This window comes from Thermobia domestica, chromosome 6, assembly GCF_964235325.1.
Source record: "Thermobia domestica chromosome 6, izTheDome1.hap1.1, whole genome shotgun sequence".
Classification (NCBI taxonomy): domain Eukaryota; kingdom Metazoa; phylum Arthropoda; class Insecta; order Zygentoma; family Lepismatidae; genus Thermobia; species Thermobia domestica.
The window spans coordinates 228,490,761-228,517,644 of NC_137459.1; the positions used below are offsets into that span (position 1 = coordinate 228,490,761).

At 35.6% G+C, this 26,884-nt stretch overlaps 1 protein-coding gene across 2 annotated transcripts in view; it reads left to right on the forward strand.

Annotated features, from left to right (window-relative positions):
• Nucleotides 1-26,884, forward strand: part of Apoltp (Apolipoprotein lipid transfer particle) — a 6,186,292-nt gene that overhangs the window by 4,446,787 nt on the left and 1,712,621 nt on the right. The gene's annotated exons all lie outside the window — the stretch shown is intronic.

Below are 26,884 nucleotides of genomic sequence, written 5' to 3' on the forward strand. Positions count from 1 at the left end.
CTGCTAATTCTTTGGAAAGCTGCAAAGCCAAGGTTGAAAAGTGGCACAAGCGTTAATTTTAAAATTATTGGCACAAAGGAGGTTAACCATATGTTAAATTATTTTAGTTTTCATACAGAGTAAATCAATATGTGACAATATTACTGTAAGAATTTATCATACCTTTTGCAATAACTTAGTTGCAGCACTTCAATAATAATGCAAAATGCACAGCCATGTACAATCCTATGTTCAAACTCAAACAAGACTTACGTACAGTCATTTATTAAGCCGTTATCATCCATTGCTTGTACAGTCACGAAATTAAATATTCTTCAGTTGACAAATTTTTTTTCCTAAAAACTCAACAATAAATTAACCTATTAGAGTACCGACTTTGGCAGGTTGTCAAGTTATAACTATTCGAAGAATAACAACAAAAAGATCCAAATTAATTCATTTGTTCCCGAGCTATTGGCAAAAGAGAATTTGTCAACTGTAAAAATACTTTCTTTTCCGTGTGTACTATATAAAGTCGACTTTACCTCATTCTTTTCCTTAATAATATCCTCTTCCAAAATGAAGAAGTTGTTACCACAAGAGGCGTGAATAGGATTTTCCAGAAATAACTTCTCTGCACATTTTAATTAACAGATAAGTTATTTTTTAAATGACGCTATAATTAAAAACATGGTGTCAGCTGAAAACGTGTTCCCTCACAAGATGATTCCTACACAGTACTCGCCATTAAAAATGCAACTTCAAGGAGACAGGGTAGCTACGCCAAAGTTCCCAAGCCGATATCTAATAGTAAGTGTCGAATATGCTTAACCCTTAACATACCAAGCGGGGTACTCTAGGGACCCCAGAGAGTGATATTTAGTGATACTGCCGCAATCATAAGAATCAATTTATTCTCAATTTTTATATGTATCCTGCAACCCTTTGAGATATTAATTACATGATTAGATCAACGATTCGTTTCTTTAAAAAATACAAAAAATAAAAACACACTTGAAAATGTAAAAACTCCATTGTTAAACCTGTGTTTCAGATTTACGAACACAAAAGTATAAAATTGTATGAAGAACTGAATAGTGCTCAAATATATATAATATCTGATGTCAACAATGTTCATTTAACTTAAGTATGCTTCTAGACATCCAAAAAATTATAGTTGGAGTAACCGTCTGCAATAATGTTGAGAAATTAAAATAATACTTGGGGTCTCCAGAAGACTCCAGCTTGGTAAACAACTTTGACGACTTAGGCTTGGTACCTTAAGGGTTAAACTTACCGCTGTATTCGCTGTGTGACAACGTGGTGACAAAGGAGCAGAACTGACCCAACATTGACAACCAGAACGACTGTAACACTGCGAGACATCGAGAGGATGTTCTCTTCTGGTATGGTAAGCCATGCGTCTTACGATCCAACGCCACAGCTCATCAACTGTAGCTGGCGGAGTTCACATGTATGAGAAGCTGTGCAGCCATCGACCAAACATATTTATCCTTCCCTGCTCTACACATTCTGCAAATTTGGACTTTCCTGGATGTATCCTCCTTAGTTCAACATTTTAAGTAACGAGCAGTAATAGTCTCATACATTATTTAAAGAAAGAGCGATGAGAACTCGGATGTTTCTAGTTTACAATTTTATAACTATCTATCTATCTATCTATCTATATCTATCTATCTATATCTATATCTATATCTATCTATCTATCTATCTATATATATATATATATATATATATATATATATATATATATATATAGATAGATAGATAGATAGATAGATAGATAGATAGATATACAATAATTTAAAACGGTTATATCAAAGTTTGCAATTAAGAGCACAAAAAGAAGTATAGCTCTCGGAACACTGATTATAGCCAGATAATACCACTAGCAAACTCAACCACACTCAGTACCGTTAGTTGCTTGGTATTGTCTATGAGGCAAAGATCATCGTATCTCATTGCGTGTAGATTTTTGTATTTGTTTAACGCTAAAAATTGTTTGTCGCTAATCGAACCCAGTAACATATATATACCGACAGGACGTACGTTAGTCACAAGGTGACATGAGTGAAACACTAAATTATTCGATTGACACTTGCGGCCTTGTCAACACTAGAGAAAGGTACAAAGTGATTAAATAAATACGAAACATAGTTCATACAAAATATAGCGATGTAGCGATGTATGAAGTCTCCTTTTCATACGATTTGGATAAAGGATACATCTATAGAGAGCAACATAAATGATTTCTCTGGATAATTTGGATTAGTCCAGAATTCGAACAAAAATAATTTTGAAATTCGTTGTTAAGTCCAACATTTTTTCTTTCTTTCTTCGGATTCTCAATAAAGTTGACTACTGAAAAGCTGAGTTACAGATTTTATGTTAAAACATGTTCACTATACCATTGCCTTATTCACAGAACAATACATTAGTTATTAATGTATGTCTGAAATAATTTACTTTATCCAATCGGAATTGCACAATGATAAAAAAAATGTTGCAAGGTATAATGTTCTTATTTACAGAGAAAAAGAGTTGAAAGGACTTAACGCTAACAAACATTTTCTTTAAACAGACATACATTTATTCTAATTTATGGAAGAAAGAAATAATTTGTGGAGCAGTATATTTATTAAGGTTACATATTCGTACAAAAGAATGTAAATATAATCGGGTCTGTCTTCAGAAAGGACGTGCTTTTAGCCACAAATTACACTGCTTCTTTTCGCTGTCTTTCATGCAGAATCCTGGTTTTGTTTTGATGCATGAAATACCTGAAACAAAAATCCAAAAAAATATTTAAAATGTTACATTTTAAAATATTTAACATTTTTTAAATTAAAAGGACAAAATCTGTTCGGTCAGGTATGTACTTTTGGGTTTCTGGTAGAAAAACGATTAATTAAAAAAAGTGTTTATTGATGCTGAACAACTCGAAATGTATTACTATGCAAAAGTAAGTGGGTACCCAATGGCGTTCGAGGTACCATGGGGTACCTAATGTCTGCATTTTTAGATATGTGGAAATATATGTCTCTAAAATGTAAAGAACTGATTGATATCTGTTTAGTACAGAAAACCGCAACTCGGTAAGCCTTATGGATACCGAGGTATGGGAAAATAAACAACACCACCATAGAAGTGTGAGGTTTGCGTACTAGATTGTGCAGTTTCGAAAACGTAATTACTGAGGGCTAACAACAACCTTAAAAGTAATTTCAATTCAATACACTACACACACGTCCTTATTCGGGTTTTCGGGTACTATGGCATTCACAGACCTCCCATTTCTAAACATTCTAAAATATATCTTAATAAACTTATAAAGAACGTTACAGGTGTGTGTTTACCGAAACCGCAAGTCGGTACGTTTAGCAGTTACCGAAATATGGTGAAATAAATAGGAACACCATAGGTATGTGGGGCTTCCATACTTGGCAGTACAGTTTAGAAAATTAATGAAAATATGACTAATGGCAATCAAGATATTGTCAAATAAAGGGAGGACCCACACAGTTATGGGGTTTTGGTGTTAGGTGGTAAAATTTCCGAAACCGGTCATGAAATCTGAATAAGCACCAGTAGCAATTTCATCCTAAAGTAACTGAGTATTTCCATGGGGTTTTAGAACATCATGGGTCTAAAAAGATTAAGTTTTAAAAGCTTTGGAAAATATAATTTGACATTTTTAAAGAGTGTTAGAAAAGAGAATAGAGTTAGCCAAAAATTCCAGCCAGTACATCTTACAGCTAGAGAGACACCGTGAAATAAAAGAGTATTAGATCTTGAAATTTCATAAAACAACTTTTGATCTTAATAAAAGTTAAATAAGATGGTACTTATATGGGTGAAGTGAATACCTCACACTCGTCAGGGCAATTCCGATCGAAAGATTAATTCAGCTCGAAGTTTTCTTCGGGTAAATCCAAGCGTGATAATTCCTAGCGTACAAAAAGGATGAAAATTCTTTGTCAATATCTAATATAGCAACCGAGATATAAGTAATTATGTATTTTATGACGTCGTAAAAATGGAGACCCACATGGAGTTGTACTGTTGAGTCTTTGCTGTAAGAAGAAGAAATTTCAGAAAACTACCGTATATACCTTAATAGACAATTAAATGGATGCAGGCACGGTGGCTTAGTGGTAGAGTGCGTACCTTTGGTGTATTGGGTCCCTGGTTCGATCCGCGGCCAAGTCAGTTTGTAGTCGACATCGTATTCGTGGGTATTCTCGGGGTACTCCCGTTTCCTCCCACCTTTGCACTCCATCAATTCTATTATCAACATTCATTTGCCTTAATTTCATTTTAAAATTAAATGGGCAGTTAAGTGTGATCGTATCTCTGTGGATTAAGAGAATACTCGAGTGTAGTTTCTGCAAAACATACTAGGTAAACACCCCACCACGAAGTTACTGTGTCCTCACTGATTTAATTGTCTATTAAGGTATATACAGTAAGTTTTTGAATTTCTTTCTTATAGCAAAGACCCAGAAGTACAAATCCTTAAAGATATCTATTTTTACGTCATAGAACATATGACTCGTTATATTTTGGTTACTATATTAGATATTCACAGGGAATTTTCACTCTTTTACACAGCTCGATGAACCTTTGGAACTGACTGAAGAAAACCTAGAACTAATCTTTCCATCGAAATTGTACTAAGGTACTCACTTAACCCATAGAAGTACCATCTTATTTAATTTTGTTGGGACCAATAATTTTTCTGAAGTTTCAACATCTCATACTCTTTTATTTCACGGTGTTTCTCTATATGTTAGATGTACTGGCTGGAAGTTTTAGGTAAACATATTTATACTTACATATTTCTAATCCTCTTTACAAATCTCAAGTTATATTTTCAAAAGCTTTTAAAATTTAATCTTAGTAGACTGTAAGATGTTCTAACACCCCATGGAAATATCTAATTACTTGAAGATGGAATTGCTACTGGTGCTTATTAACTTTCCATGACCGGTTTCGGAAATTTTATCATCTAACACGAAAATCCCATACCTGTATTGGTCCTCCCTTTATTTGACAATATCTTGATAGCCGTTAGTTATATTTTAATTCATTTTCCAAATTGTACCTTCAAGTATGCAAGTCCCAGGCCCGTAGCCAGCCCAAAAATGTACGGGGGCTCGGCTGAAGTTAGGGGGGGCCCATCCAACCATATGATAGTTCATCACCATATTATAGTTCTTTTGCAAGCCTACTCTAAAACTTTTAGGGGGCCAGCAAAAATTTAGGGGGGGCGTCCCCCCTAGACCCCCTGGATACGGGCCTGGCAAGCCCCACATACATATCGTGTCGCTCTTTATTTTCCCATATCTCGGTATCCGTAAGGCTTACCGAGTTGCAGTTTTCAGTAAACAAATATCAGTTCTTTACATTTTAGACATGCATTTCCATATATCTAAAATGCAGAAATTAGGTACCGCATTGGAACCCCATTAGAGTACCCACTTACTTTTGCATAGCAGGGTAAAAATGCCAGTGGTTCTCACTTTAAGGTTGAAAACATACTATTTTGTCTCTTCTCTCAGCATCGTGAATCTGTCGGAGCTGTACCATAGTTGGAAAGACTCACTGATTCTTCCTATAATGACCATGTAGTCAGAATTCAAAAAGGAGTAGCCGTTGAAGGAAAAACAATATTTTAAAATCCTTGCACCAGTAGTCGTCACCTTAAAATCAAAATGTTCCAGTAGTAGTCAGAATTTTCTACCAGTGTTCGTCACTCAAATAACTTGATATAATTTATTCAGAAACGCACTGTTTATCAGTTTAAAATTAAGAATAGAGTATAAAGTACTAATCTTAATAACTGTGCATCACTTTTGACACTCAAGAAAGAAAATAAAAACGTTTTTACATACTTTTTAAAGCAATTTCAGTAAGAAAAATGGTAACTGAATTCAAAAGTTAACTGTATATTATTTTAACGTTAAGAGTACAATATTAAATACTATGTTTAATAACTATAGTGACTTTAAGCACTCAAGAATGAAAATAAACATGTTTGTACATACATTTTTAAAACAATTTGAGAAACAAAATAAGTTAACCGAATTCAAAACTTAATTATACATCACCTTAAGATTAAGAATGGACTATAAAATACTGAGGTTAATAATAATGCATTACTGAAGAATGAAAACAAAAATGTTTTTAACTACCTATATTGTATTTACATGTTGTTATTTTTCATTAACATGCTTTTTGATAACGCACGATATGGGCTAGGGGTGCGCACGAGAAATGATTTGAGACTGTCACCTCTCGCAAAGATGTCGCGAAAGTTGTCTCCTCTCGAAAACTGTATCTGTTTCTATTGGAAGAGCTATGTCTCGTCTCGAATTTCGTAACAAAAATTCTGTCTAGTCTCGTGCCGTGCGCAACCCTAATCAGGCCATAGACAAAAACTTCATTTCGGAGGGGTTTCGATAGGGTTTTGTGATATCCAAATTTTGAAATAGATAATCGATATTGACATACTATTGAAACTTGTTCGAAATATCAAAAAATACAGCAATATCAAAATATAAGCAATATCAAAAATCGAAAATATAGAAATATGATAAAGATCAAAAACATCGATATATCGGTCAAAAATTTTGATATCGATAGTTTGATATTTGAAAATATTAATCGTTCGATCGAAATATCGCACATCCCTTGGCTCCAACTGTTACCATCTTAAAAAAGAATGTGAAAATTGCTAACTACCTAGGTAATCTGTAAGTACCTTAAGACGGGGTTACTTTGCACTTCAGGGTTAACTTCGCACAAAATACGAAAAAAGTTACACAGTCTTCCGTCGGTAAACCCATGAACTGTAAAGAGAAAGTTTCAACTGCCACCGTAAGATAGAACATCTAACTGGATTTTGGCTATAATGTTGGCGGTTAACATCAGTTCTAATTACCTCAAGGGTTTGTTGTTGTAGAGGTATGGAAAGCACTCACTGTAAATGCAGACAAAATTTGGAAGATATCACCTACAAGAATTTCCGTCAAAGTTAAGTCGGTTTCGTAGAATCCTACTGTGTATGATGGGACTTGCAAGCAATAGTTGAAACTGAAGTGTGAAACATTGTAAAGTCATAGAAAAAATAACACTGGGAGAAGGCTGTTTTAAGCCTCAAATCGTGGTTACTTTGCACCGGGTCAACGTAACCCCTTAAATGGGAAATTCTTACTACTGGCGCCTCGTGCCGTCTAACTTTAGGAAAATTTCCTCTTTAGGTAGATGTCGGAATGGATTTCTTGTTGGAAAATAAATTACGAACAGCGGCGGATTCAGAAAAATAGTTTGCGAGGGACTTTACACAGAACTACTTCGTTTATTTAGAAATCACTAGACTTTTTGAAGGGCTTGACGGGCATACGCATAGGAATGACTAAATTAGATTTTTTTAAAAAAGAAATCCTGCAATTTGGGTGGGCTTCAGCCTGAAAGCCCCAAATCCCGTAAATCTTCCACTGATTACGGTTGAGATGATATTCTTGGATATAAAGAGCAACCAAGGCAAATCAGTTCACGGAGATTTTTGCTGTTTTTCAGTTGCCATTTTTGTGGGTCATGCTAAACTATCAGAATGTGGCTCCTATTTCGGTACCAGAAAATACATAATTTTCTTTACAAATATCGATAATTCATACTAAGTACTGATACCGGTACCATAATTCCAACATCAATATTTGTGGACTGCATGCAGTTTTGTGTAAAAAGTGAAATGTATAAATACAGGAGAGAAAACATTGCAGACAAACATTATGTTAGTATGTTGAACATACTTTTTTGTATGTGGTGCAAAATATCTTCATCTATGGGGTTACTTTGCACCAAAGTTTATATGAAATGAAATCTTTGAGTTTTACGTTCTACGCTTTTGCCGGGTATGCTAAAGGAGACGGTGGTGATGAGTAATGAATGAAATGGTGGAATGAAGAAAGTGGGAGGAAACGGGACAACCCCGAGAAAACCCACGCACACGGTGTTTGTCCACCACAAAGTTCACTTGCCAAAGACTGGGATCGAACCCGGGACCCCAAGCACCAGAGGTAAACGCTCTACCACTGAGCCACCGCGGCCCCTCATATAGAGTACAAGTAACTATGTTGTAAAAAAAAAATGGCCCGTCTGGAGGTCATGTAAGCTAAACACCAATATAATTGTTACAGATTTATTTACTAGCACTGTTTAATTATCTACGGTGCTGAACATCGCAACACCAATATCATTATGTCACATCCTTTCAAAACTATGCTAACTGCAAAGTAGACCTGCTTTGCTTCGTAATGTCCAAATAGTTGATTACTGTGCTCGAATGCAGGCAAGTATCATACAAATTTATGATGTTGAAGGCGTTATTTTTCACATCTATGGAGAAAAGACATGAAAACGAAAAATAAAAAAAATCTTTGTTTTACGTCCTACGGTTATGCTAGGTATGCTGACAGTTACAAATGAGTATTGAAAATTGATGATCTTGGAATACGATTTGGTGGAATAATGAGGGGGAAAAATAGACATTGATTAAATATAAAATTGAAAAGAAATAAGGGCCTGACGCTCAAATATTTATCTATCTGGCAGCCATCTTGATCCCTCTAAAATATCATGAAGTACTTGATTGATTCTAAACCCAATAATAGTAATAGTAATTATAACAATAAACACAGAATATACCTAGATGTAATTTACGCACCTTGAAGTCTAGAAATTAATAATTGCAATCCTCAGCATTCCAATAGAACTTTGGTTTCTCCAAATGAAGATTCGGACATCGGTTTTCTTCTCAAGCAATAATGGGGTACAATAATCAGTTGCAGTCCAAAGCCAAGTCACTAAGCATGAATATAAAAGATTTTGTGTTAAATATTTCAATGTAAATTTCATGAAATAGAATTCATTAGTTAGTTACATACAAACTCTTACGCATGTAAGTCAGAATCTACTTGTAATAACTTGTAAATTTAAACAAAATTATACTACAGTTATAGGGACATCAAACATATATTCCATAAGATATATAGGGTGTCTCAAAAGTCCCCTGACATAAAGTAACTCGGTTATTATCAGAGTTACAACAAAATGTAATTGGGAAACCGTCTCCAAATATGATGTTTCCAATGTAAGTTGAAAGAATTTTCGAAATCGGATGAGTCGTTTGGCTGTACTCTCTTTATGCGTCCAATGTTAAATGAAAATGCAACGTTGCCATTTACCTGGACCCACAACATAAGTGAATGAAGTTATTGTCTTTTACGCTAACATGTCGATGGCCCATTTCAAACAGTAACTTCATTCACATATGTTGTGGGTCCAGGTAAATGGTAACATTGCATTTTCATTCCACATTGGGCGCATAAAGAGTACAGCCCAAACGGCTCCTCCGATTTAAAAAGTGTTCACTTTAGATTGAAAACAACATATTTAGAAATGGTTTTTCCTCTTACATTTTGTTGTAACTCTGATAACAGAGTTACCCTGTGTCAGGGGACTTTCGTAACACCCTGTATACATCATACGAAGTTCCTTTCTAAATTCTACACGGGTGTAGTTTAATTGAATGTGAGATGGATGATACATTAGGCCGTTTGGGAATACTCACACAGATGGCCGCCATTTTGGATTAAATTTGTTTGTTATAAATTGGTGGGTAATGTGATATATATATGGCCACGGGCTAGAATTTTCTCAGTATGTCATATATGCAATCAGATTCCATGGAGCTTAATTTGGTGAAAAGTTATTGCCAATTGAACGTTGTATTTACCTCTTTCTTCTAGATGTAGAACCATACCGTTAGCACGTGAGGAATGTATCGAAATATTCAAACTGTGGGGCGGGAGGAGTGCCTGTGCAGTGGTTACCGATTGCAAACAGAATCATCCACAATGTAACTGTGTTACATGTTGCAGTGTCACAGTAATTAACTAAATTTGAGGAGACGGGCACATTCGTGAACATACGTCGTAGCGGACGATCGTAGACAGCTACAGATGAAGCAACGCCTACGGCAGTGCTGACTTCCTTCTCGATGTGGCCCCAAAGGAGCACACGTCATTTATTAATGCAATGTGGGTTGAGTCATAGGGTCTGCGCGTGTATAAGTGCATCCGTACAAGGTGCAAATGAAGCAACATCTCCACGAGAACGATCTTGATTGCCAAGTGCAGTTTTGTGACCGAGTTATCGAGTAATTATGGTTAAACTCTAACATTTTTATGCAAATACTCTTTTCAGATGAAGCTGACCTCTACGTAAATGGGAAGGTTAATAGGCAGAACATGCACAATTGGTCACCTGACAATCCCGCGTGCAAGACGCCTCCAACATGACCAGCGCAAAGAAAATTAATTATGGTGTTGGCAGACAAATGAGGAATACGTCTAATCAGTCACTTTTTCATTCCATAAAATTAACTGCGGAATAATACCTCACGCTCGTACAGGGATTGATATTGCGAGCTGCGATGCCCGAGGATGGTACATTCTCGCAGTTTTTCAACACCATGGCGCTTTCTTCATTATGGTTTCGTGGTGCGTCACTACTTGAACAATTCCCTAGAACATGGGTTGATCGACGAGAGGCAGTTGAATGGCTGCCCGATCACCGGACCTAACGCTGTTCAATTTCTAGCTTTGTGGACATGTGAAGCCTATGGTTTGTGCAGTAAATATTCATAATTTTTATCATCTAGAACAAAGTATCGCCATCGTCTGTGCACGAATTTGACCCTATATCCTACTTTGTGTCCACATTAATTGGAAGAAGCTTCTGCAAATGTTTATTGCTCAGTAGGAACACGTGGAACATATACTATAACCAGGGGTAAAAGTGGACCTGAAAAGGTGGGGGAACGGTAGGTAGCGGCATCACTCCACGCCGTTCCTCCTGCCTATCTTTGCCCATTGTACCATTTTAGACGCCGTACATGTTTTTCGAGATGAGGAACTGCGTCCCCCGCGTTCCCCCTCGCTTTTACCCCTAACTATAACAGGGAAATGTGTTCGAAGTGGGAACAATCAGAGGCGGTGCGTTTTATTACGATTTTGACTCGACATACCGGCTATCTAAATGTTCAAGTGCAGTGAAGTGTGAAGCCTACAAGATTGCATTTCTATTTACATAATGTCTGAAAACCACTGGAAAGCTTCTTTAGTTACGGAGAAAAAATGGAGAGACTGATCCATCCATCGTGAACAACTTTCTGAAAAAAAATAAATAAAAATAGCCCCTTACCTTGTATCAGAGAATTATACACGAAAGTGTTCAAAAACCGACTTTTAATATTAACAATTTCCAGCGGGAAAACTCCTGGACCACACACTCGAATGAGGGGTATTTCAAACTCCCGTAAGATCCGCCCCCACTGCAATCCCCTAAATCCGCCCATGCTCAAAACACGACGCTTATAAGACTTCAGACAAGACGACACATACCAACATACGAAAAAAACAATTCAATATGGCACATCAAAATATAAACTAATGAACTTCTTTGAAAACACCTCATTTTACAAACAAAAGGTAGAAAAAGGTAAAAAATGTCAGTATTGTCAACTTAGAAGTTACTTCTACATAAGAAATAAAATCTTTGTCAATACGTATAAAAATGGATTTATTAAAGGTATTTAGCATTTATTCTTCCGTGAAGGTATATATTGATCACTAAAAAAACAGAAACGGTATGTCTCTATCACTGAAAAAAAAAACAGAAGGGTATGACATACCACTACATATAGTCTCACTTGGTTCACTGCCAATAACATTTCACCAGAATAAGTTACATGATATCTGATTGCATATTTGACATCCTCAGAACATTTTAGTGCATGGCCATGTATCACACTACCCACTTATCATCCGTATTACAATTTCGAATCTAAGATGGCGACCGTCCGCGTGATGTAATCCGAAAGTATCCCTCTGGGCCTAATGTGTATCACTTATCTCGCATTCAATGAAACTACATCCCTGTAGTTTTCAGAAAGGATAACAAGGGACTTCTGATGCACCCTGTATATAATAGTTGTATCAATAATGAAGTTGGAAATATGTGATCTAGTTCGTTGTTTCCAATTTAACCTAATGTCTTGCTGAAAAGGAAATATTTGTTGAAATCTGAGTTTTACGTGCGACGGGTATAACGGCTAGGCTAAAGGAGACGCTGATGATGATATAATGAATGAAATGGTGGAATGAAGAAAGTGGGAGGAAACAGGAGAACCCCGAGAAAACCCACTCACACGGTGTTTGTCCACCACAAAGTTTACTTGGCGCGAGATGGGATCAAACCAAAGACCCCAAACACCAGAGGTGAGTGAACGCTCTACCACTGAGCCATCGAGGCCCGACAGGAATATTTGTTGAAGTCTACTGTCTTCTTCAGTACCAAAGTTACACAAAAATGAGCCTATGGTTTTGATGGAATTCGAACCAACATTATATGTATACTCTCTCAGCGAGAATCAAAGCTGGCACCAAGTTTACATATGCGCGCTCATTGTATGTTACTTATATAGCTCACAGAGCTATGGGCGAGCAAGCAAGGCACGTGCCCCGGGCGCGTGGTTGGAGGGGCTACTAAAAGAGAGGTTATATATTAGTACTTTTCCGTTTTGGTGTTTAATACTTTTCATCAGAGTGCGAAATCATGAAATCAAAGTGGGGGAGACTGAAGGACTGAAGAGAGCGAGAGAGAGGAAAAAACAAAAAAAGCTGCGCAGTTTTACACTTCAAAGAACTGTAGTGAAATGAGAAGGTCAGAATTCAAGATGACATTCGGATGCTTGGCAGGAAGGAAAACATTGCAAGCAATTTTGAAAAAAAAAAAAAAACTTAAATAATGTGATATATTTTGTAGGCTTTGGATATGTATGTTTTAGTTGGCATCAACAATTATTGGTGTGTTTTGTCACAATTGACAGTTAAGCGAGATACTAGGCTAACTGATAATTTTAACTTTCTGAAGAAAAGGAAACAAATGAAAACAGCACGTTACAAAGGATACGTCTGATATTCATAGTTTGGCTTAGTATACAACAGGGGAGGATCCAGGATGGACTACTGGGGGGCGGTGGGTTGTAATGCCAGTACTTACAAGTTATAGCTACTTTTAAGAGATTTAACTCTGGGTGGGTTTTATTTTATATTAAAATACACAAAGTTTCCTCTTCTTGGGGGCGATAGACCCTCCCTGAATCCGCCCCTGACTCAGGACAAGCCACACCGACAAGTGGTTGAGGCAAAGGTCAATTAATGACATTGGTATGCTGTTCCGTCAAAATCTCAATCTTGACCTGGATGTAGGTTAGCCTGGTCTCTCACTGAACCCCTCAATTGAATGTTTAATATGTAAATTAGGCACTCCTACATCACAAACAGTAAATATAACCTACCTTATTCTACGTTTTTAAATGCATTTCTACAACTGATTGTAACTTTACAGGTTCTCGTGAAGATTAGCTGGCGGAGGTTACCTAACATAGCCATGAGTTATCAAATTAACAGTTGTGCATCGTGGGTGATGATAATGATCCTGAGGTTAGATGTTAAATTGGACTCGAGAGCGGAACAAGGGCTGATCTTATTCGTGTCTCAGACGGGGCATGGAATGGAACGAATATGAAAATAAGGTTGCTGTAATAGTTTTCCACAGGGTTTGTAAGATTTTCGAAACACTTGGCATTTTTTTTATCAAGACGACATTTTTTTTAAAAAAAATCAAGACTTGGCAATTTCAAGTTTCATCCCCCTCCCAATCTTGTAATGCTCGCTACGCCGCTGTAAGCAATACATATTTTCGACAATATTCGTTGTTCATCTGTTTCCGCTGGGTTACAACGTGGTGAGCTGCATATGGGACTTTTAATAGTGTTATTATAATGAGAAAGAATTGCAAATTATGTTAATGTTCCTAAAAGAGGGAAATTGAAAGAGAAATTAAATTAAAAATAAATAAGGGAGAGAAAAGAAATTACTTGAAAATAAAAATAAAGTCTTTGAGTTTAATGTCCCACGATTATGCTGTTAGGCTAAGGGAGACGGTGATTAAAGCAAGTTAATGATTATGGAATATTTGGTGGAATGAGAAAGTGGGACGAAACCAAGTCCCCGAGAAAACCTACAAGCACGTATATGAAAATGAAGTAAAACATACACTGGTCTATGCTTTCTTTGTCTAGCAGAGTCATAGTTTGGAATCGCAAATGTGTTTTGAATCCTTGTATTTAGAGATTGAGAGTGTAAGTAACGAAATCACTTAATACATCCATTAAGATTTCGGAAAGCGAAATCTAAATTTAGGTAAGCTAACTCCATGTACTAACTGCTTGCATCCGCTTCGTACATTGTTCGAAGGGTCACGAAGCAAATCACCTCATTTAGTCTACACATACCTAGTACTAGTGTTAATTACCTGCTTCGTTTGGGTTCGATCATTCTAAACTATTTTACTGGTAGCATATATTCGTTCGTTTAGCCAGGATTTCGTAATGGTAGGGGGATGCGTGACTTGAAATACTGTGGTTACAACACCAGGGGATCGATCAATCTAAAGTACAGTATTTTACTGGCAACATATCCATATTGATTTGTTAGGACAATAAAATGAGGATATGTTAGTAAGTATTTTAATTAAAGAATTATGAAGAAATCTTGCGTAAAAGAATAGAAAAAAGTATTAACAAAGACATAGTCTTCCGAGGTCATTCGAACTCGGTTCTTCTCGTCTTCTTTCTATTTCTCTTATCTTAGTTTAATGCCGTCAAGGATAGCAACGAGATCTCTTTCGGTAGTAAAGACATCCTATAAAATGGATTAGTGTTGCCGCGAAATTCAAAATGGTTCATATTATTGGTAATTCTGGGCATTGCTTAAGTTCTAACTGACAGGCTATCTGAAAGAACCGGTTTATCGATCGTCATTTTAGTCAATAGGGTTACTGGCGCAAATCCCGGGGGGATGAGGACATGTCCCCTCCAATCTTAGAACTGGGGGGGGGACTTTCCCCTCAATAATCCGATTTGAAATGCGTTTTTTGGGGAGAAATGTGATGATTTGTGTCCGATTGCCACAAAGGAAAGTAAGATGAAATGATGTCCCCACCCCAGAATAAGCCTTCAATCTGCCCGCCTCACAATTTTGAAGACAACTCTGCTCCCCTGATCCTCCGCAGCATTGTTTTTCAACTTCATAAATATTTTGAACATCCTTAAAAAAATTATGAGAACTGTCTTACGCGTCCCTCCCAATGTTGAAGGCAGATTTGCGCCGCTGCATAGGGTTAACATGGAGCTAGATGGAATTCGGAATGTTCCGTTACAATAATATCCAATTTCAACTTGATCCCCCCCGTTTCCTCTACACAAAGCTCCTCGTAAGAAAGAGTAACCAAACGCTTATTGTAGCTTTGTATTTTTGAGGCTGATTCATCTGTTTCATCTTTCCTTAATATTTTTCATTTCTGGATCCGAAGGGGGGTCTGGACCCACCCCTTGGCTACGTGCCTGCTTCCCGTAAAAAGCTTCATTCGAACCCTGAATCAAACAACTCCATCTGTAAAGCAGTGCTGAGTTGATTGTAATATCCTTTTCTGCAACGAGGCATGAGACGTGGACTTACTCATTAACACTCCGAACCACTCCCGCCGGGAATCTAACGCGGGTCTCCCACACTAAAGGCGCGTACGCTAACCGCTTAACCATGAAGGAGCTCATCTCTAAAGCAGTGTAAGCAACAACAACAACAACAACAAAAAAGAAACACACACACACACACACACACACATACATACATACATACATATACTAGAAGTTTGCGCAATTGGGGATCAAAACATTCTCAATGAAGTATGAGAAATAGTAAACGTCAATCAAAGTGGGCTTCTGCTTATTTTTTACTTCGTTAATACTTAATTCCTTCTAGAAATAGTGAAACAATACTATGAAGACACAGTACTTAAACATAATCGAAAGAATAAGACAAGGAAACAGAGTAATTTCCGACTGATTAAACTAGTCATATATACTATACCTAACTGTTACATTGTATTTCTTACCATATTACGAAAGCGATATAACTTTTTTACCAGCGATAGAAGCTGGACGCAATCCAATACTGCAATTTAGACGCTGTAACGAAAGCTGCAAGTCAAACGCCTGACACTCTTAACTCTTCAAACTGTGTAATAGCTGTTTCAAGCGGCCTACAACTTATGACCTTGAAACTATGTGCTAGTAACCAAATTAATGCCAAGGTACGATACAAACACCCCAACTTGCCACAATGACGTCAACACAAGGAAAAAAAGAAAAACATCTAATTTTTGGTTCCAAAATTATGAAACAATAATAATAATGTTTTAATTCTCAGTAACTCAAACATTAATTAACTAGAGAACATAACAAGCAAAACAAAACAAAACAAAAAGAACCTTAAAGGTGAGCTCTCCCTGACTGCTGTTTTTAAATTTCAGTGCGGCTGTAAAATATGTTTTGTTTTATTGTTAAAAAACAAAAAGAAAAAGAAAAATAAAGAAAGAAATGAAATTAATTTTGTTGCAAATATCCTAGTAAAAATAGGTTTTCTAGACACAAGTGGCTCCGCGTAGCGTAGTTGCTAACGCTCTCGCCTTCGGTACGAGCGGACCCAGGTTCGATTCCGGTAGGGGCACTCGGTCGAAAAAGTATCAAAAGCTTTTAAGTCCAGCCATCCTGAATGAGGCTTTCTTGGGTTTTCCTCATTTCACACCAGGCAAATGCCGGGTGGTACCCAACATATAGGTCCCAGGCCGTTTGCTTCCTTCCCTTTCCCCGGATAGTGTGCTCACCGAGGGACGTCATAACTCACATGTGACGGGCTAACAAGATCATTGATGCCGAAAGCCCAGAAACCTAAATCATAAATCTTCACTACACAAGAAAATGTTCGCGCTGAAAACGGTTTCTTAGCAATTATGTTAAGCAGTCCTGTAGTAAATCTCTATCAAGTAATAAACCGTCACATATAAAAAGGAATGAATAAACACATAACATTCATTTTGCGTACATTGAAATGTAAAAAGTTACAAAACATTAATATTCAAAGATTTCTCAAAATTCAGATTAACCCATTCCTTTCTCCTCAACCATTAACGAGTTACAATAGTAAGAATTGTAGTCATAAATCACATTACTTTTTAGTACTATATTAAAGCAAGTTATACTAAAGGAATATATAATTAATGGAATATTTAACTAAAGTGATAGTTTACTATTGCACTTACCCAGGCTTTTGTTTCCTTCCGCTCTTCTTTTCCGTTTGTAAACAACCTCGTTTATAAACCAACTCGCAAGCAAACGACTGTTCTTTCATGACGTCATCTATGGTGCAAGAAAGAGGTGTCTATAGGCGGTCAGGACCTCACACACAGATGGACGTATATAACATATAGCTGAAGTATTTAACATACGTATACGTATGTAAAATACAGAAGATTGTTAGATATCAGACATCCTGCAGCGACATGATGTAATATCTAAGCGGGTAAAAGGCAATACCTGTGTAGCATATGGATAAAGTACGCTCCGTACAGATTTCCTTAGTAAACATAACGAATCCTTGTATTTGTACAATATACCGCTGTCCGGATAATGGATTTTTCTCAGTGTATCTTAACATATGAGCAATGTTGAACAGAAAATGAAATGTATGTTTAGGTATGTGTTGAATTAACAGAATAAACCTTCTTCTGTGATAGATCATACGGGTAGAATGTAATGATTTATTCTTTATAAATGATTACCTACTGCAAGCAATGGTCACACACACATTTCTGATGGTGGTCTGGACAATTCCATATCCGGCATTTTCCACGAGTATTTTATTGTTGAGTTGTTGCGAGAACGGAGAAAAAGAGAACATTTCCCTTCCGCGGAAGTTCTTTGTTCTGGTAACGGAACACCTTCGCTGAAGCAGAAGTCTTTCTCTGCGTCGTATGTCTTTTGGCAAATATTCCATTGCTAAACATTTTCTTATTGCTGTTTTTTTACAAGTCAAAAGCTAGATCGTGTAATTATTGTCCTTGACATTCTCATACTTCTTATTTGCTCTATGTATATTAAGAGCATTACCGCAAGCTACGTACATCATCAATTCATCAACAATTAGACATAAAATTAGTGCCTTGTAGGCCTAGCCTATGGAAAGCTGTTATTATATTCAAGTAGGTAGTTTGTGAGTTTTTGGCATTATTAGATCTACATACAGCGAAAAGGTTCTACTTCTTTCTCTCTACTTCTTTCTCGCACTTGTGTCGAGAGAAGGAGGTGTAGCAGGACCCATGACCGCAACACTGGCTAGTACTAGAATGTTTTCTTCTTCATCTAGTATATTGTCCCGAACACCTTCGGTATCACTGCACTCAACGTATCTTCAGCAAAATCTTCCTTGAGCTCCACCATGTCTTCAATTCCAAATACACTTTCACTTGCTGCTCTTCTAACCAAAGACAATTTTTCTTTGTCCTACATTAACATTTCGAATATATACAACGACGTATTCTACAAAAATAACGTGAAAATATAAAACGAAATAAATCACTAATACGAAGAAATAATAACCAATAGTCGCGCGATCTATAATAGTAGAACACTAATGCAATCATGTAACAAATCGGAGCAGATGCAAGAGCAAGCGCTGAAAAAAGACTGGAATGTGCAGAAGTTTGGCGGCGAAAGGTATATAACCGCTCAAGGCCGATCGCGTTGTTAATTGCTCAGGATTCTAAAAAGAACAGCTGTTTTACAATAGTAGAACGCGCTATCCTTGCAGTGTTAAGTAGTATCACAATATTAGATTGTTAATCAAGTAAATTATTACGAGAGATAAAAAGATACAAAAGAATGAATAAGCGGAGTTTGCACAGCAATTTTAATACCCTCCCGACTATGTAGTTCGCAGAACTTCCTATGGAAGCGAAACAATTAAGATAATCAGAGACTTCGAGAGTTCTTATGAGCTTCTAAGCGATACGTAAAATAATCTCTAATACGTAACTATGTTGCTCTTAGGAGTTTGCACAGCAAACGATATGTAAAAGACAGGAAAGGAAATATTAAATTCTAAGAGTGTTCTGTTAAGAGAAATAATTTAAGAACGAGCTCCGGGAAGAATTTTAATATGATCAGAGTATATAATTTTATTAGATCACAATCCAAGATGGTTCAGAACTTGTTTACAAGAGATACGTAAAATAATTGACATATCGGAACAATTTTAGTACGCTCACACAAAGTGTTCGAGTAATTTATTATAAGAGAAATGATTTTAATGAAAAGGAAAGAAGAAAAACATACGAACCAGCTAATATTGCTATGTAATTTTAATATGCTGACAACTATGTTGTTCTGGGCTTCAGCAGGAAGCGATCCCTAACATATTACTAGAGGTTAAAAAGACATGAAAGAATAAATAATCAGAGTTTGCATAGCAAAAAACACTTAAAGGTAGGAAAGGAGATGATAAAAGTCGACGAGTGTTTTGTTGAGATCAAAATAAGCAGAGTTCACCTAGTAAAACGATTCAGTTAATATGATCACATCATTGCTGTTCTACGGAGAGAACTTAGCATACGATCCAAACCAAAGAAGTTGTCATGCAAATGATCCAATTAATAATTAACAATGATTATGTTATGCATAGAGATTACAAACTAAGTGCGCCTTCGTATGAGATTAAAACCGTGTGGGTCTGCGTACCAGATTACGAACTATGTGCGTCTGCGTACGATGTTACAAAGTAATTGAGTCTGCGTACAAAATTACAAACTAATTGAGTCTGCGTACAAAGCACAAACTAAATTATTTTAGAGAAACACACATAGGTAAAATACATTTTAAATAATAAAAATTACAAATACTTTTTTCGCATAATATTTTATTTACATTATTTCAGATAACATATTATTAAAATAATGTATAGATTTGTTAAAAATGATTCAATGTATCATGAATAAAATTCTAATAACGCATATAATATGAAGAAATATAGTGTTATCATCTATTTTATTTTTGAGTGCGGGCAAATATGAACGATTTTATCAGAGTAAAATGTTTCTATGTCCGAAATTGCAATAAATATTATACAATATAAATGTATTTACAATTTATAACTTTTACTTAAGTTTTTTCATTCATTAGGTTCTACACATTTCACTGACACAAACAATCAATTTAAAAATTATAAATGAAATTTTTTTCTAAGAGAAGCTCGGTAATAAAATCAATGTTGTCATTTTTAATAAACTATTATATAAAGCATAATTAAAACACAAACTGATTAATAAACAAATCTTAACACCATCAAAGAACAGTGTCTTCTAATAAGAAATTATTCTCAATAACTGAGACAAAGTATCAAATCTGTGCTTCTTTTCTCTATAACTGTCGCACTCTAGCAATCAATCTTTACTTAAATTGTGAAACAATATTGATCACTTATACAATTCGTTATACAATCTCTACAGAAAATGATGTTTGAATGCAAGTCTTTATACAGTTTTTTTTAATTGCGTTAAATTAAATAAATAAGTATTAATGTAAAATAATAAATCATGTGTTTGTAAACAAAAAAATGTAATTTTTAATACTTTGTATGATCCTTTCATTACATGAAATTCTGGTTATATATTATATCGTTTTCATTTGGCAACTTTGACCAACTTCGTTAAAATCCAATAAAATTATATGCTGTCAAAGTATAAATAATTCATTATATGAAACTCTTTTGTTACAAAGTAAGAAATGCTAGTTGTAAAATTAAAAACGCAAGTTACAATGCTGAAAATGTAATTTCAAAATTAAAAATATATGTTGTAAACAAAAAAATGTAATTTTCAATACTTTGTATGATCCTCTCATTAAATGAAACTCAATATTTCAAATGTAATTTTCAAAATTGAAAATTCGTGTTGGAAAATTATAAAATGTAATTATTAATGTTCGTTTCAAAACAAAACTCTTTGTGTAAAATGTATGTTGTACAACTAAAAAAAATGTTAAAGTAATATTTGTCGATCATCCATAATAAATTATTCGTTCAGAATTAATTTTATTATTACACTTCTTGAAATATATGAATGACATAAAATAAAATTTTAAAGTCAAAAGCGTGTTGCTTAGTTTACAATGTTTTCCAAGTAGTTCTTTTATTCTTTAACTGAATTCTTAAGATGGAATAAACTATAATGAAAGTTAATATAATACAGACATGTGAAATAATACTTTACTAAAAAATAATGTATGAAAATGATAAAAGAATATAAGTATTAATCACATATTAGTTTCCAGAATTTTTCTTCTTTAATATTAGATAATATAAACACCAAATACCAATTTTTGTAAAAAATATTTTCTTCTCTAATTTTAAAGTTTCATCTTCTACAATATATTTACAAACGTTAAATGTTATTTTTTTTCACGAACACAATAACTTTCTTATGTACATGTTACGTTTTTATTCAATCCTTCTTCTATCTTTATTAAGAAGAATATCCACAAGATCACATCACTTTTCAATAATTTAAAGTAAGTCCTATAAAATGATTATCTTGTAAGCAAACCGACAAAATGTGATTTTGCGTATGTACAAAATATTTTTTCTTCCAGATCTGTGTTTTCCATAATATATCTTATTCGGGATTTCATGAGATTTTCATCCAAAAAAAATAAACATTCCTTTCCCATTTCATTAAAATATATCTAACTGCAAGTGGCACATAGTAAAATATCTTTTGTTTTCCACGCATGTATTGCCTTCTTTATACAATTCATGTTCACTTTATTTGCAGCACATTTACACATTAAATTCTTCCCTAATAATTCTATATCATCCATATGTGACAAGGAAATTTTTAAATTGATATTCAAACACTTACACGCTTTTTCAGGTAATTGTACTAATCTTTCCATACTTCTTATTATTTTACTTTACCATTGAAAAGACATTTATTCCTATGTGTTTTTTATCTAAACAAATGTTTAAGCACTTTGATTTAAAAGCAAAAAATAAAATAATAAACCAAACTAATGATTTTGTTAAACATTCTTCGTGTATCTTCGACATCTAAGTATAAAATTCATAGAATTATATAAAGTTCTTCGAATTACATAAATTCTAAGAAGTACAAGGTCATTCGCCTTTCTCAATAATTTAACATTTATTTATACAGTAAACAAAACATTTAAGCCCTGCGTACGTGCATGCGGTCATGTAAACACTCCAACCACTTTGCTTTGAACAATAGGAAAAATAGCATGCACCTGCGCTCCCAAAATAATTTTCTCCTGCGTACGCGACAATTCACGGTCAAACGACATTCCTGTCAACAATAGAAAAAAAAACAATGCACACCTGCGATCTACCTCTCCCCCAAACAAGCATACACTTTTCTTAGAAATTCAAAACGTTGTTTCCACTCAAAGAAAAAGCCTATTATCCGAGAATCTTTAATACAAAAAAAAGGAATGCGAGCTGTGAATTATTCTAATTTCTTACACATACAAACATCTGTGCTGAAATTCCTTACATTGTTCCTACACGTAGGCTTGCATATACTCAAGCAGAAACCCATTTGTCCAAGAATCCTGAATACAAAAACCTATTCTCCGAATATCTTTTCCAGGATAAGAGATATTCTCCGAGGATTCTGTCAACAAAGCACAAAGAGAGCCGCACTATCAATTATCCTAATTTTTACACATACAAACATATGTGTTAAATTCAATACACTGTTTCCACATGTACACGTGCATGTTGTCAAGGACAACATCCATCGTCCAACAACGCTCACAAAAGCCTCCCTAATGTTCCATTGTTTCTGAGAACGTCGAACCACAACTTCTTAGGCCATCACTTGCCTTTGTAAAATCCTGGTTTACTGATGATCACTGTTTGTGAAATCGTTTTAACAATGAAGTTGATGGACCTTCTGTTGGACCAAACAAACATTTGGAGATACTATAGAGGACACCCTTTCATAACATAATGACGGCATGCAATCCACACCAATGCAGTTCCTATTTTTTTTCATTTCTAATACAAGCCGCTTTATATGAACCTGTATTGCTGGATGTTGTCTTATACGAGACTTCTAAAACGTGATGCAATATTCCATTTTTGAAGTGCTTCAACACAAGTCTCAACCTGCATCTCTAATGTCACTCTTTCCAATTTAGGGATTACGATAAGTTTTCCTTTACTACTCCCTGTTACAACAATACCTATACGATCATCACTGCTTTTGGATTCATCAATATTTGGTAGTACATTTCCATCCCAGTGCAACAGTAGAAGTCCAGCTAAACAGAAGTTATTTTCTTCTGCAGAACATATTACTCTCCTTGAACTTCTGATAGAGCTGCGAGATAATATGATTTCGGACAGGTCATGGCCAAGAGCTTCAGAAACAGCTCCTGCCACACACATAGTACAACGATGTGGAAGACCAACACGATCTATACCACTTACAACGTCTAGGGTCCGGAAAATATTTCTTTTTGGCTGTTCTTTTTCTCTTTGATAAACCAGTTACCGACATTGATGGGGGAAAGTTTATTCTCATCATCCTTTTCTGACTCCCGACAAAACGAAGAAGAAAAGAGTTCATAATCTGCCACGTTAATCCAATGGGTTCCACACTCTGCTCCTTCCTTATTCACTGTAGCTTGTTCTTCCATTTGTTGCCTCTTTCTACTTTCCTTTGCTTTTGTATTTATATCCATTGCACCAGTACTACAAGAAGACATATTTTCCCACTGCCTGGAAACCAAAACCCTATTTTCTTTGCAAACGGTGAATACGGTTCAGCATATTCCTCCCGAGACTTGTAACATTATATCAGCGGTAATACTTCATGAACAATAAGGTTTAAACTGGAGCGACCCCTGTAAATATTGAACAATAGGGTTGAAGTTTAATATGTAAATATCTTATAACTAGAGAAAAAACTAAGCATTGTAGAGCAAGCATTATTTTGAACAATTTAATTTTTTGCATTTTTTGGATATCCCTATATATATATATATATATATATATATATATATATATATATATATATATATATATATATATATATATATATATATACAGAGAGAGAGAGAGAGAGAGAGAGAGAGAGATAATATTCCCTTCTCCATAGCTAGCTTACGCAACGTTATGTAAACAGGGAAAATCGAAGACTCCATGCCTTATGTCCACCGCATTAAATTTTGAAAGGGGTTTAGGAGCGAGGAAGAAAGGACTGGAGAAGGTAGATTGCAGGAGGGAGCAGAAGACTTTCCAAAATTCTCGACCTCTCATTGGAGTGATCCTGAGTGAAATAGGATAGGTATAGCGCGGGGCCCAGAAAGAAATGTCAAAGTTACCATGGGGTATTGATATTTGGTATGTATCATGATACGTTTTCGAATCAAGGAATCAATTTCTAAGTTATTTTTGCTGCAACTCTTATTGCTCGGAAGATATTGGCGTTCTTCTCAGTGCCAAATTTATTGATTAGAGTTGACATAGAGGGTTGAAACTAGCTATATACATGTATAATGCTGATAGCTAATTTCAGTGAGACGGATTATGCGGGATAGGTCTCACAGGCTAGGTTGTTAGAGAAATGCTTTTTTATATAGTTCTTTTGGCAGTATTTATCATAGTTTCGGGGTCATTTCCGGTTCTGTCCAAGTTTGGGGGTCAAACAAAGTTCAGACTTAGAACAAATATGTTTTGTTTTAGATGTTGAGCCCCTATGCGGAATCAGTTTTGAACTCTTTGGTACGCTAACTCTCATAGCTCGGATATATGCACTATTTCTACCAAAATGTCAAATTATCGGAGGGTAGAAATTGCCGTGGGATCCGGGAATTGGCAAAATGTGTTTCATGATAGACATTAAACCTCAGGATTAATTTTTGAGGCCTTCAAGAAATGAAATGAAAATGAAATGAAAATTTGAGTTTTAAGTAGCACGGTTATGCCAGTTAGGCTAAAGGAAACGGTGATAATGAGTAATGAATAAAATGGTGGAATGCAGAAAGTGGGAGGAAACGGGAGAACCTCGAGAAAACACACGCACGAGGCTTTCAAGAGTTGGCAATACATACACACACACACACACACACACACACACACACACATATATATATATATATATATATATATATATATATATATATATATACAGGGTGTCCGAGAAGTCCTTCCCTGATTACAGAAATTGATAACTCAGGCTAGAAATAAGATAGAAATATGAAACTGGTGTTGAATTGTTTACAAACTATAAAAGTTTTTGTCTGTGTCATTGGGGTTTGGACGTCCGTGCCTATCTCGATAGGACATTTCCTGGGCGATGGATTGGTCGTGATGGACCAACAGCTTGACCTCCACGCTCTCCTGACATAGCTCCATTAGACTTCTTTTTATAGGGTTATGTCAAGGATGAGGTCTACCGAACACGTGTACCAGATCTTGAAACCCTGCAGCAACGAATAACCACAGTCGTTGCATCGATCCCTCCAGTGATGTTGGCTAATGTGTGGCTGGAAATTGAATATCGCCTAGATGTGCTACGTGCTACCAAGGGTGCTCATGTGGAAGTGTACTGATGTGACCAAAACTTTTATAGTTTGTAAACAATTCAACACCAGTTTCATATTTCTATCTTATTTCTAGCCTGAGTTATCAATTTTTGTAATCAGGGAAGGACTTCTCGGACACCCTGTATATATATATATATATATATATATATATACATAGATAGATAGATAGATAGATAGATACGTATGTGTGCGTGTGTGAGAGAGTGTGTGAATGTGTGTATGAATATAATGATTTCGGAGATACGGGTGGCTTTTTGTCTACGTCCGGTCTGTCAAAATTGTAGTAGGGGGTTGTGACTTGATACACATAGGTATTGTGATTCATTTTAGTTGGGGATATCGGGAGATATTTTTCACTCATTTTGCGTTATCATAATACTGAAGATACAGGGTGTCCAATATACAATGCAACCCGGAGTTTGGGATAGTAGAAATTTTGAAACTGAAGCGATACACAAATAATGGTTATACTAAAATGAAACCTTGTTCATGCATATATTTTTAAACTAGGAGGCAATGATTGAAGTACACTAGCAACCACGCAGTGTTGCCAGATGTAACAGAAGGTGTATATCAATTTGTTTGCAAAACATATAAATTGACTCATAACTCACACGTATGGATGTTCAGTCGTTAATTTTCAGCTTGTTTAGTTGGAGTAACTTGGAAACTATGGAGCGAAAAAAAGAATGTTTCATTTCCACCGATAGCTAATCGGATGAAATTTCTGTAAGGGGGAACTAGGGAAATCTTAGTTTTCATAAATTAACACTCTGAATTGACAACCCTGCTGATGCTTCAGTGCATCAAAAGGTGTGTTAAGGATCTGTCTACATTATGCAATTCCTGAAAACACTGAAAAACAAACTTTGAAATTATCATGATAAAACGTTTATTTACATGCACCCGGCAACACTGCTATTCATTTCTATGGGGCTATTCAAAGAAAGAGGTATACGTATATTATTTTCCGAACAGCTATGTCTTTTGGTACGATGTTAGTCAGCGAGCCGGAACATGGAATTTGAGTGATGAGTTGCGCACAGTGAAAGCGCTGTGGTTAGTATGTATAAGTTGTTAGCCAATTGTTTTTGCGCTGTTGTACAAACATCACGCTGTGAGACTGAATTTAGAGGTGCACGTACGAGTGCTCAAAGCTCTTCCGAAAATAATTTACCTATATACAAGACCAATTCTCGAACTATTCCAGACCTGGAAACGAACATTCGC